Source organism: Triticum dicoccoides, chromosome 5A (genome assembly GCF_002162155.2).
Source record: "Triticum dicoccoides isolate Atlit2015 ecotype Zavitan chromosome 5A, WEW_v2.0, whole genome shotgun sequence".
Classification (NCBI taxonomy): Eukaryota; Viridiplantae; Streptophyta; class Magnoliopsida; order Poales; family Poaceae; genus Triticum; species Triticum dicoccoides.
In genome coordinates, this window is record NC_041388.1 from 179,538,794 (window position 1) to 179,552,896 (window position 14,103).

A 14,103-nucleotide genomic window follows, 5' to 3' on the forward strand; every position below is an offset into this window, starting at 1 on the left:
CTCGAATACGTAATACACACACATACCTCTCTAGGCCCTGCCAAATGCATCAACTACACATTCACACATGTTACATCACGTACCCCATTGATCTAAAAAGCCCTCTCTTCACGTTTATTTCGCATACAACATTCCTTTTGAATAAAGTGTGGCCAAAAAAAAATTTAGAATTTCTACATATATACAACATTACAAAGTTATATGGAGGAGTATGAACGCTTGCATTGCATGGTGCCCACAATGATATTTATTCCGCACTATGAATTTGTATATTTTTATACTATATATAAAGTTAGTCATAATAAAGAGAAACGAAGAGCATCTCTCTCTCCATTGCATACCCCCCTCTACGCCCCTTTCACGTACGCACACAAACTATCTCCAGGTCCTCTAAAAGTAAGCCCCCAGCACATTCATGCATGTTTCATCTTTCTCTCGCGATATATACAGTGACGATCATTGTATTTGAAGCGAAAGCACGATACGTACATTGGACTTCAGAATCCACTCATTACGGTCACCATTTACGTTTTGTGGTTATTATACAATCACGGGCTCACCATACAACTCTATATTTGCTCAAGACACGACTAGTTGACCAGTTAAACGCTCCATGTGGCACCTCTAGTGTTGCATCACATTATCTCACTACCATCGGGCCCACCTGTCGGCTTGTATCTACTCTACATCTACACTCTTATAAAATACTAGCAAGATGCCCATGCGTTGCACGGAACATCAAGATGCATTTGTATGAGTAGTTTATCTTGTGGGAGAAAAGGATGAACAAGGGTAGGCCTTATTTGCAAGTGTGGAGAGGGGTGTGGGTATCTTTTTGCAAAATTGCCAGAGTTCCCTTCCTATCCGTCAGATATAAATCAGATGGCCTATATTCCAGGATGGTAGGCACACGATCATCACCGGCTATGCTTTTTATAAGAGTAGGGATAAAATACACTCTACTAGAGTATGCGGTGCTCATAGTTGTACTCCCTCCTTCCATTTATATAGGGCCTATGTGGAGGAGAGAGATGTGAAAAAGTAAGGGGAGTGAGCTCTCATGCAAGAGCCAAGCTATATACGCATTCCTAGTTAAATACGTACAATAAATAAGAAGAAAGAGATGGAGAGGAGATGGAAAAAAGTACTAATACAATAGCCAACCTTATAAAATTTTTTGCGGGAAATAGCCAACCTTATAGCCCACACTACTGTATGAGTGCATATAATAGGTGATGGCTATAGATGACATGGAAGTTCCTTATAGCCATCGACAAGTCTATATTATTAACCATGCTCTAATGCGTTTTTCAAAACCGCATTTGACTATTGACAAGATTAATAGTACATGAGGTGTATAATGTGAAAATTATATCATTAGAAGCTCCTTTCACATACGTATCCCTGTCTTACCCTCCCTTTTGGTCACTTACTGGCGGACCCCATGCTTGCTAGGCCCCGCATGTCAGTTACTCAATGAGTTCGGCCACGTCAGGGGATCCTCATCCGTAGTATACTCCCTCTGTTTTTATTTACTCCACATAAAATGACGCGGGCGGGGGAGGGGGAGGGACATCGGTTTGCTCTCAACTGCGGTCCCACAAGCGAGCGAAAACACAAGACAAAGCGCGTTCCATTCGGTGAGTGACGTGGAGGGTCTAGCGTGCCGGGCTGCAACGCGAACACGACAAGAGCGATGTACAGTCAAAACCGATTGACCGGTCGTCACCGGAACCACTATTCACACCAGAACCTTCGCTGCTCGGCCTATGCCAGCCACTGCCCTAAAACCACACCTAATCTCCAGCCCTATGACTTTGTTATGCTTAACGCTTGTCACTAGGGCCCGAGTGCCATGATTTCAGATCTGAACCTATTATGTTTTCATCAATATATGAGAGTTCTTGATCCTATCTTGCAAGTCTATAGTCACCTACTATGTGTTATGATCCGGCAACCCCGAAGTGACAATAATCGGGACCACTCCTAGTGATGACCGTAGTTTGAGGATTTCATGTATTCACTATGTGTTAATGCTTTGTTCTGGTACTCTATTAAAAGGAGGCCTTAATGTCCCTTAGTTTCCAATAGGACCCCGCTGCCACGGGAGGGTAGGACAAAAGATGTCATGCAAGTTCTTCCATAAGCACGTATGACTATATTCGGAATACATGCCTACATTACATTGATGAATTGGAGCTAGTTCTGTGTCACCCTATGTTATGACTGTTACATGATGAACCGCATCCAGCATAATTCTCTATCACCGATCCATTGCCTACAAGCTTTCCATATATTGTTCTTCGCTTATTTACTTTTCCGTTGCTATTGTTATCATCACTACAAAACACCAAAAATATTACTTTTGCTACCGTTACCTTTTACCACTGTTACCACTACTATCATATTACTTTGCTACTAAACACTTTGCTGCAGATATTAAGTTTCCGGGTGTGGTTGAATTGACAACTCAGCTGCTAATACTTGAGAATATTCTTTGGCTCCCCTTGTGTCGAACAATAAATTTGGGTTGAATACTCTACCCTCGAAAACTATTGCGATCCCCTATACTTGTGGGTTATCAAGACTATTTTCTGGCGCCGTTGCCGGGGAGCATAGCTCTATTCTTTGAATCACTTGGGATTTATATCTGCTTATCATTATGAAGAACTTGAAAGATCCAAGAACCAAGATTTATCCCTCAACTACGAGGGGAGGTAAGGAACTTCCATCTAGCTCTACACTTGATTCACCTTCTGTTTCGAGTAAGCTTGCGACACCTAGACCTTCTTCTGTTATTAATTCTGGCATGTCGCATGTTATTGATGATGCCACTTCTGTTATGCATGATACTTATGATGAAACTACTTCTATGCTTGATACTACTGTGCCACTTGGTGAATTTCTTCATGAACAACTTGCTAGGGCTAGAGAGAATGAAATTATTGAAACTGATAATATTGATGAATGTGATGATGAAGATTCTCCCCATAGATATGAATTGCCTGTTGTTCCTTAAGGTTATGTTATGGATGAAGAAACTGCTAGAGACTTTCTTGCTTGCAATGATAGGAGTGATCTTAAGAAGCTTTTAGCTAAGCTGAAACAAAAAACTTTGAATGCTAGAATGAAATATGATCCTGCTTATGCTACTTCACCTATCTTTGTTACTAATAAGGATTATGAATTCTCTGTCGACCCTGATATAATTACTTTGGTTGAATCTGATCCTTTCTATGGCTATGAATCTGAAATTGTTGTGGAACATCTTACTAAATTAAATGATATAGCCACCCTGTTCACTAATGATGAGAAAACTTGCTATTATTATATCTTTAAATTATTTCCGTTCTCATTAAAGGGTGATGCTAAGACATGGTTTAATTCTCTTGATCTTGGTTGTGTGCGTAGTCCCCAGGATATGATTTATTACTTCTCTGCTAAATATTTCCCCCCTCATAAGAAACAAGCTGCTTTAAGGGAAATATATAATTTTGTGCAAATTGAAGAGGAGAGTCTCCCACAAGCTTGGGGGAGGCTTCTCCAATTACTTAATGCTTTGCCTGATCATCCTCTTAAGAAAAATGAAATACTTGATATCTTTTATAATGGACTAACCGATGCTTCCGGAGACCACCTAGATAGTTATGTTGGTTGTGTTTTAAGGGAAAGAACACCAGATGAAGCTTAAATTTTATTGAATAATATGTTGACCAATGAAAATAATTGGACACTTCCTGATCCAATCCCTGACCCAATCCCTGATCCAATTCCTGAACCAACTCCTGAGCCAACTCCAAAAAAAGGGGTATTCTATTCCTCAGTCCTGAAGATATGCAAGAGGCAAAGAAATCTATGAAGGAAAAAGGTATTAAAACTGAAGATGTTTAGAATTTACCTCCTATTGAAGAAATACAGGGTCTTAATTTACCGCCTGTTGAAGAAGTACATGGTCTTGATAACCCAACAGAGGTAGTAAAGGTAAATTCTCTCTATAGATATGATAAAGCTGAAATCCCTCCTACTAAGTTTGCTAGCCAATGTTTGGATGAGTTTGATAACTTTTTGGTTAAGCAAGAAGACTTCAATGCTTATTTTGGTAGAGAATTAAAACGCAATGCTTATATGATTGAACACTTGAGTGATTATATGGCTAATGTTAAAGGTGAACTAAAACTTATTAGTAAACATGCTTCTATGGTTACCACTAAAGTAGAACAAGTACTTAAAGCTCAGAATGACTTGCTCAATGAATTGAATAGTAAAAATAATGATTTTGCTATTAGAGTGGCTACTAGAACTGGTAAGATGACTCAGGAACCTTTGTATCCTGAAGGCCATCCTAAGAGAATTGAGCAGGATTCTCAGAGAAATAATGTAGATGCACCTAGTCCTTCTAAAAGGAAGAAAAAGAAAAATGATAGGACTTTGCATGCTTCTAGTGAACCTATTATTGACACACCTGAGAATCCCAATGATATCTCTATTTCTGATGTTGAAACACAATCTGGTAATGATCATGAACCTAGTAATAATGTTAATAATGATGTTCATGTTGATGCTCAACCTAGTAATGATAATGATGTAGAGATTGAACCTGTTGTTGATCTTGTTAACCCACAATCAAAGAATCAACGTTATGATAAGAGAGACTTTGTTGCTAGGAAGCATGGTAAGGAAAGAGAACCATGGGTTCAGAAACCCATGACTTTTACTCCTAAACCATCCAAGAAAAAGGATGATGAGGATTTTGAGCGCTTTGCTGAAATGATTAGACCTATCTTTTTGCATATGCGATTAACTGATATGCTCAAAATGAATCCTTATGCTAAGTATATGAAAGAAATTGTTACAAATAAAAGAAAGATACCGGAAGCTGAAACTTCCACCATGCTTTCTAATTATACTTTTAAGGGCGGAATACCAAAGAAACTTGGAGATCTAGGAGTACCAACTATACCATGCTCCATTAAAAGAAACTATGTTAAAACTGCTTTATGTGATCTTGGAGCCGGTGTTAGTTTTATGCCTCTCTCTTTATATCGTAGACTTGATTTGAATAAGTTGACACCTACTGAAATATCTTTGCAAATGGCTGATAAATCAACTGCTATACCTGTCGGTATTTGTGAGGATGTGCCTGTTGTGGTTGCAAACGTTAGTATTTTAACGGACTTTGTTATTCTTGATATTCCCGAGGATGATAGTATGTCTATTATTCTTGGAAGACCCTTTCTGAATACTACAGGGGCTGTTATTGCTTGCACCAAAGGCAATGTCACTTTTCATGTTAATGGTAATGAGCATACGGTACACTTTCCGAGGAAACGACCTCAAGTCCACAGTATCAATTCTATTGGAAAATTTTCAACAATTACTATTGGAAGTTTTGAATTTCCCCTTCCTACTGTCAAGAAGAAATATGATATTCTTATTGTTGGGGACATGCATATCCCCGTTCAGGTAACCTAGTGTTATTCGAAAATTATCCGGTTCCATGTTATTCGAAATGAGTTTGTTAACAAGACCTAATCAACCTTGTTAGTGGATTCCTTTTGATGAGCATGAGATGGATGAATTTAGAAAACACAACTCTCTGTACCCTCTTTTTACTTTCTGTTATTTATATTAAACAAAGCAAAAATAGTATTTTTCTGTCTGTTTTCTGAATTATCCAAGCAATAAAAATACCCCGAAAATAAAAGTTCTCCAAATGCCCTGAAATTTAAATATGATTTTTGTTGGAATATTTGAGAATATCTGGCACTGAAAACACAGCAAGGGGAGCAAGCACCTGGCCACGAGGGTGGAGGGCGCGCCCTACCCCCCTGGGCGCGCCCCCTGCCTCGTGGGGCCATGGTGGCTCCCCTCCACTTATTCCAGCTACCATACACTCCTTCTTCCTCCCACAAACATCACTAACCATCTCAAACCCGAGTCCAAGCTCATTTTGCTGCCATTTTTTATCTCCTTGCTCAAAGCTCCATTCAAAAAACTGCTTTGGGGATTGTTCCTTGGTATGTGACTCCTCCAATGGTCCAATTAGTTTTTGTTCTAGTGCTTTATTCATTGCATATTTTTGCTGCTTAGGTGACCCTGTTCTTGAGCGTGCATGTCAAATTTATATGGTCAAAAGTAGTTTTAATGCATGATATATCCTCTAGGCACTTGTGGGAGTAGTTGCTATCAATTTTGTTGAGTTTGGTTCCATTTTATTTTGAAGTTACTAAAATTTCAGAAATTTTTCAGAGGAAGAAATATTTCTAGGAAAATGTACCAAGGTGGTCCTTCAAGGAAGCAAGGACCCAGGCTCGCAATATGCGATGCCGACGATGAACCATCGAGGGAAGCTCAAGTGCGGGCTTGTGAATGGCCTTCAGAGGACTTTATGGATCAAGCAGGAATCAAGGAAGAATTTAACGCATATGTGTGTAATGCTGATCTTCAGAGCTTCGAGGTAAATAAGTGTCACCAGTACCACTATCTCACTGATTCCTTTGTGAGAAGGTTTGAATTTTCATCATCAGGCAATTCTCAAACTGTCCTGTTTGATCTTTATGAAAATTCTTATACTATGGACTTAGAGGATTTTAATACTGCTTGCAAACTTCCACAATGGGGCAACACTAGTGAGCCTCGCAAATATGAGTTTAGAGATATTCTTGCTAGTATAACTATGGGGGAATCTAGAGATATAACACAAGCTACCATAGGGAGCATTCATTTTCCTGCTATACATTATTTTGCTCTCTTCATAGGTAGGTGCATAGATGGTAAGGATGAAGCATGTCACATGTGTGTCCCTGACCTCAGTGTTCTCAGGAGTGCTGTATTAGGAGATAAACATTATAATTTGGGAGCCATTGTTGCATGTAGGTTGCATAATAATAGATTTAATGGAGATTTCTTTGGTGGAATTTATGCAACCCGTCTAGCTAATTTTCTTGATATACCCATACGTGGGTATGATATTGAGTTTCCTCCTATTTATTTAGATTATGAGGCCATGGTTCGTCATCAGTTTGTTGAGAGGAACGATCAGTTCCTCTAGTACCGACTAATCTTTGACAGATGACGCACCTATCATGTCGCTCTCCCTGCTCCTGCTTTCTTTGACTCTCAGGAAAAAGGGAGATATGTTATAACCAGGGAGGAGTCGGACGAGTACAAGAGGAGGACGGAGATGCCCATCTCCAAGCGGCAGCTCATGAGGCAATAGCTGCTGCATCTCGGTACGACCCCAACTATAACTTTGGATATCCGCCAAGCCAGTCGTGGCCATAGACCAACTTAGGCAAAAAGCATAAGCTTGGGGGAGTACGTATTTCTCACCGGCATTACATTCATGTTCACACACTCATTGCTAGTTGTCGGTGCTCATACTTTTTCACTGTATCATCCATGCTAGTTTATTTTCCTTTTTATGGTTTATTCTTGTGTGTTTAATAAACCTTAATAAAAACAAAAAAATAGTTGTAGCTTTTAATTAGTTTACTTTCCATGCTTGTAGTAGTAACTAAAAAGAAAACCCAAAAAGATTTCTCGTTCTTCTTTTGCTTGTTGGGAGTTTTCCCGTGTAAATAGTTTTATTTCTTTTCTTGTTATCTAGGGGTCGAGAGGAGAAGACCATAATTAAAATGTTAAAGTGGCTCTTATATGTGATACGTCTCCGTCGTATCTATAATTTTTTATTGTTCCATGCCAATATTATTCAACTTTCATATACTTTTGGCAACTTTTTATACTATTTTTGGGACTAACATATTGATCCAGTGCCCAGTGCCAGTTCCTGTTTGTTGCATGTTTTTTGTTTCGTAGAATATCCATATCAAACAGAGTCCAAACGGGATAAAAACTGATGGAGATTTGTTTTGGAATATATATGATTTTTGGGAAGAAAAATCCACGCGAGACGATGCCCGAGGGAGCCACGAGGCAGGGGGCGCGCCCCTGACCCTCGTGGCCACCCCGTAAGGCGGTTGGTGCCCTTCTTTCGCCGAAAGAAAGCTAATATCCGGATAGAGATCGTGTTAAAATTTCAGCCCAATTGGAGTTACGGATCTCTGGGAATATAAGAAACGGTGAAAGGGAAGAATCTGAGAACGCAGAAACAAAGAGAGACAAAGAGAGACAATCTCGGAGGGGCTCTCGCCCCTCCCACGCCATGGAGGCCATGGACCAGAGGGGAAACCCTTCTCCCATCTAGAGAGGAGGTCAAGGAAGGAGAAGATGAAGGGGCCCCCTCTCCCCTTCTCTTCTGATGGCGCCGTAATGCTGCCATGGCCAGCATCATCACCGCAATCTTCACCAACAACTTCACTGCCATCATCATCAACTCTTCCCCCCTCTAGGCAGCGGTGTAACCCCTCTTTTACCTGCTGTAATCTCTACTTAAACATGGTGCTTAATACTATATATTGTTTCCCAATGATGTATGGCTATCCTATGATGTTTGAGTAGATCCGTTTTGTCCTATGGGCTATTTGATGATCAAGATTGGTTTGAGTTGCATGATTATTGGTGTTGTCCTATGGTGCTCTCCGTGTCGCGCAAGCGTGAGGGATCCCTGATGTAGGGTGTTGCAATATGTTCATGATTCGCTTATAGTGGGTTGTGTGAGTGACTGAAACACAAACCCGAGTAAGGGGGTTGTTGCGTATGGGATAAAGAGGACTTGATGCTTTAATGCTATGGTTGGGTTTTACCTTAATGATCTTTAGTAGTTGCGGATGCTTGCTAGAGTTCCAATCATAAGTGCATATGATCCAAGTAGAGAAAGTATGTTAGCTTATGCCTCTCCCTCATATAAAATTGCAATAATGATCACTAGTCTAGTTATCGATTGCCTAAGGACGAATAACTTTCTTGTAACAAAAAGTTCTTTACTAAAACTAACTTAGTTGTTTTTTTACCTAAACAGACCCTAGTTTTTATTTACGTAATCTTTATTATCTTGCAAACCTATCCAACAACATCTACAAAGTACTTCTAGTTTCATACTTGTTCTAGGTAAAGCGAACATCAAGCGTGCGTAGAGTTGTATCGGTGGTCAATAGAACTTGAGGGAATATTTGTTCTGCCTTTAGCTCCTCGTTGGGTTTGACACTCTTACTTATCGAAAACTGTTGCGATCCCCTATACTTGTGGGTTATCAATATGCATTATCGTTGATCTGACAAAGAGCCCATATTACCTTGTCTTCTCTCTTGAATTGAATGCTTGCAGATTCCAGCTTAGTCCAATGCACGTGCACTATTATTATTATCCACACTATTCGGTCGTGCAAGTGAAAGGCAATAATGATGATTATATGATGAACTTATTGAGATGAGAAAAGCTTGTATGAACTCGAACTCTCTTGTTTTTGTAAATATGATTAGTTCATCGTTCCTAATTCAGCCTATTATGAAACAAACATATTTGCAATGACAATTAGAGATTGTAGTTGCTTATGCCATGCTTAATTAGCTAGGAGCTTATAATGGTTTACCTTGCGTGAACATGCTATTAAAATGGTTGTGATGTGGTATGATAGGGTGGTATCCTCTTTTGAACAATTCGAGTGGCTTGAATTGGCACATGTTCACGCATGTAGTTGAAACAAAATCAACATAGCCTCTACAATATTTATGTTTATGGTGCATTATATCCTACTCATGCTTGCATTCGGTGTTGATTAATTTTAATGCATGTTCATGACTGTTGTCGCTCTCTAGTTGGTCGCTTCCCAGTCTTTTGCTAGCCTTCACTTGTACTAAGCGGGAATACTGCTCGTGCATCCAATTCCATAAACCCCAAAGTTGTTCCATATGAGTCCACCATACCTACCTATATGCGGTATCTACCTGTCATTCCAAGTAAATTTGTATGTGCCAAACTCTAAACCTTCAAATAAACATTCTATTTTGTATGCTCGAATAGCTCATGTATCAACTAGGGTTGTCCGTACCTTCCATGTTAGGCGGATTATTCTTAAGAGGAGTGGACTCCGCTCCTCACTCACGAGAAAATGGCTGGTCACTGGGATGCCCAGTCCCATGCTTTATGCAAATCAAATCGAAATAATTGCAAACAAAACTCCCCCGAGACTCTTGTTAGTTGGAGGCACTCGTTGTTCCACGCGAGCCATGGATTGATGCTTGTTGGTGGAGGGGGAGTATAAACTTTACCATTCTATTTGGGAACCGCCTATAATGTGAGTAGCATGGAAGATATCGCCATCTCTCGGTTGTTATGTTGACAATGAAGGTATACCACTCAAAATATTATTCATATCTATTTCAAAACCAAGCTCTGGCACCTCTACAAATCCCTGCTTCCCTCTGCGAAGGGCCTATCTATTTACTTTTATGCTGATTCATCATCCTCTTATTAAAAAGCACCAGTTGGAGAGCACCACTATCATTTGCATTCATTACTGTTAGTTTACATTGAGTATGACTTGACCGGATCTCTTTTACCATGAATTACAATGTCTAGTCAGTCCTTAATCTTTAAAGGTGCTCTGCATTTATGTTTTGCGGTCTCGGAAAGGGTAGCGAGATACCATCCTGTTATATCATATCATGATTGTTTTGATTAAGTGTTGTCATCCGAGATTTATTATTATTGCTCGCTAGTTGATTATGTCATTGATGTGAGTAAACATGAGACCTAAATGTTATTGTGAATATGGTTAGTTCATAATCTTTGCTGAAAACTTGAATGATGGCTTTACATATTTACAACAACAAGAGCAAACAGAGTTTGTAAAAGTTTTTCTTTATCACTTTCAGTTTATCAACTGAATTGCTTGAGGACAAGCAAAGGTTTAAGCTTGCGGGAGTTGATACGTCTCCGTTGTATCTACTTTTCCAAACAGTTTTGCCCTTGTTTTGGACTCTAACCTGCATGATTTGAATGGAACTAACCCGGACTGACGTTGTTTTCAGCAGAATTGCCATGGTGTTATTTTTGTGCAGAAATAAAAGTTCTCAGAATGACCTGAAAATCAACGGAGAATTATTTTGGAATATATAAAAAATACTGGAAGGAAGATCCACATCAGGGGGGCCTCCACCTGTCCACGAGGGTGGGGGCGCGCCCTACCCCCTGGAGCTCCTCTGACCTCAACTCCAACTCTATATATTCACTTTCGGGGAGAAAAAAATAAAGGAGAAGGATTCATTGCGTTTTACGATACGGAGCCGCCGCCAAGTCCTAAAACCTCTCAGGAGGGCTGATCTGGAGTCCGTTCGGGGCTCCGGAGAGGGGAATCCGTCGCCGTCATCATCATCAAGCATCCTCCATCACCAATTTCATGATGCTCACCGCTGTGCGTGAGTAATTCCATCGTAGGCTCGCTGGACGGTGATGGGTTGGATGAGATTTATCATGTAATCGAGTTAGTTTTGTTAGGGTTTGATCCCTAGTATCCACTATGTTATGCTATGACTTTGCTATGCTTAATGCTTGTCACTAGGGCCCGAGTGCCATGATTTCAGATCTGAACCTATTATGTTTTCATCAATATATGAGAGTTCTTGATCCTATCTTGCAAGCCTATAGTCACCTACTATGTGTTATGATCCGGCAACCCCGAAGTGACAATAATCGGGACCACTCCCGGTGATGATCGTAGTTTGAGGAGTTCATGTATTCACTATTGATACGTCTCCAACGTATTTCCACTTTTATATTATTTTTGGACTAACCTATTAACTGGAGGCCCAGCCCATAATTGTTATTTTTTGCCTATTTCAGTGTTTCGAAGAAACGGAATATCAAACGGAGTCCAAACGGAATAAAACCTTCGGGAACGTGATTTTCTAACCGAACATGATCCAGGAGACTTGGACCCTGCTCCAAGGAACAAAAGAGGCGGTCATGAGGGTGGGGGCGCCCCCCCTAGGGCGTGCCCCCTGCCTCGTGGGCCCCTCGGAGCTCCACCAATGTACTCCTTCCTCCTATATATACCTACGTACCCCCAAACGATCAGAACAGGAGCCAAAAACCTAATTCCACCGCCGCAACTTTCTGTATCCACGAGATCCCATCTTGGGGCATGTTCCGGAGCTCCGCCGGAAGAGGGCCGTCATCACGGAGGGCTTCTACATCATCATAGCCTCTCCAATGAAGTGTGAGTAGTGTACCTCAGACCTTCGGGTCCATAGTTAGTAGCTAGAAGGCTTCTTCTCTCTCCTTGAATCTCAATACAAAGTTCTCCACCTCTCTCGTGGAGATCTATTCGATGTAATCTTCTTTTTGCAATGTGTTTGTTGAGACCGATGGATTGTGGGTTTATGTTCAAGTCTATCTATGAATAATGTTTGAATCTTCTCTGAATTCTTTTATGTATGATTGGTTATCTTTGCAAGTCTCTTCAAATTATCTGTTTGGTTTGGCCGACTAGATTGGTAGTTCTTGCCATGGGAGAAGTGCTTAGATTTGGGTTCGATCTTGCGGTGTCCTTTCCCAGTGACAGAAGGGGCAGCAAGGCACGTATTGCATCGTTGCCATCAAGGATAACAAGATGGGGTTTATTTCATATTGCATGAATTTATCTCTCTACATCATATCATCTTGCTTAAGGCGTTACTCTGTTTTTAACTTAATACTCTAGATGCATGCTGGATAGCGGTCGATGAGTGGAGTAATAGTAGTAGATGCAGAATCGTTTCGGTCTACTTGTCACGGACGTGATGCCTATATACATGATCATGCCTAGATATTCTCATAACTATGCTCAATTCTGTCAATTGCTCAACAGTAATTTGTTCACCCACCGTAGAATAATTATGCTCTTGAGAGAAGCCACTAGTGAAACCTATGGCCCCCGGGTCTATTCTCATCATATTAATCTCCATCACTTTAATCTTGCTTTGCTTTTTACTTTGCCTTTACTTTTTACTTTGCATCTTTATACCAAAAATACCAAAAAAATATTATATCTATCAGATCTCACTCTCGCAAGTGACCGTGAAGGGATTGACAACCCCTAATCGCGTTGGTTGCGAGTAGCTATCGTTTTGTGTAGGTACGAGGGACTTGAGCGTGGCCTCCTACTGGATTGATACCTTGGTTCTCAAAAACTGAGGGAAATACTTACGCTACTCTGCTGCATCATCCTTTCCTCTTTGAGGAAATCCAACGCAAGCTCAAGAGGTAGCAAGAAGAATTTCTGACGCCGTTGCCGGGGAGTCTATGCAAAAAGTCAACATACCAAGTACCCATCACAATCCCTATCTCTCGCATTACATTAGTTGCCATTTGCCTCTCGTTTTCCTCTCCCCCACTTCACCCTTGCCGTTTTATTCGCCCTCTCTCTCTCTCTCTATCCTCCCTCTCTATTTGCCTCTTTTGCCCATTCTTGTTTGCTCGTATGGTTGGAATAGTTGTTTATTTATTACTAAATAGAGAACCTAAGACCTATGGATCTTCATCCACTTGCTAATCTTTTTAAGAGATCCAATTATGATGAACCAATTGCTAGTGAGTTTTGTGCACTACATTATCTTTGTGAGGTTTTGCCTAAAATTCGTGAATCTAAAAAGTGTGATGAATTACTTTATGATGCAATTCATGATAGATCTTTGAATAAAAAGCATGATTGCAATGATTTTATTATAAATTCTATTTATGCAAATTGTGCTAATAATATGCAAAACCCTAAGCTTGGGGATGCTAATTTTGCTATGTCCTCTACTTGTTGCAATGATCATGATTGGGGTGATTCTTCTTTTGATCTTGAAAATTTATTTACTCCCCATGATGATTATGAGATTGATAATAGTGTTTGCAATAATATTGAAAGTGGGTTTGGAAGAGTGTCAACTTTAGATCCCACATATTTGCATAATGTTCAATCTTATGAAGTTTTTCATAAAAGTGGGTTTGAAGAGGTCATGACTTTAGTTAATGTCAATCCCACTATTTTGGAAGAGTGTCAACTTTGCATGCATGTGGATCATGTTGAAAATATTTTATGTGATAGATATTTTGTTGAATTTGCTTATGATCCCACATGCAATTATTATGAGAGAGGAAAATATGGTGGTAGAAATTTTCATGTTACTAAATTACCTCTCGTTATGTTGAGATTGCTATTATTCCCCTAAACCCCCC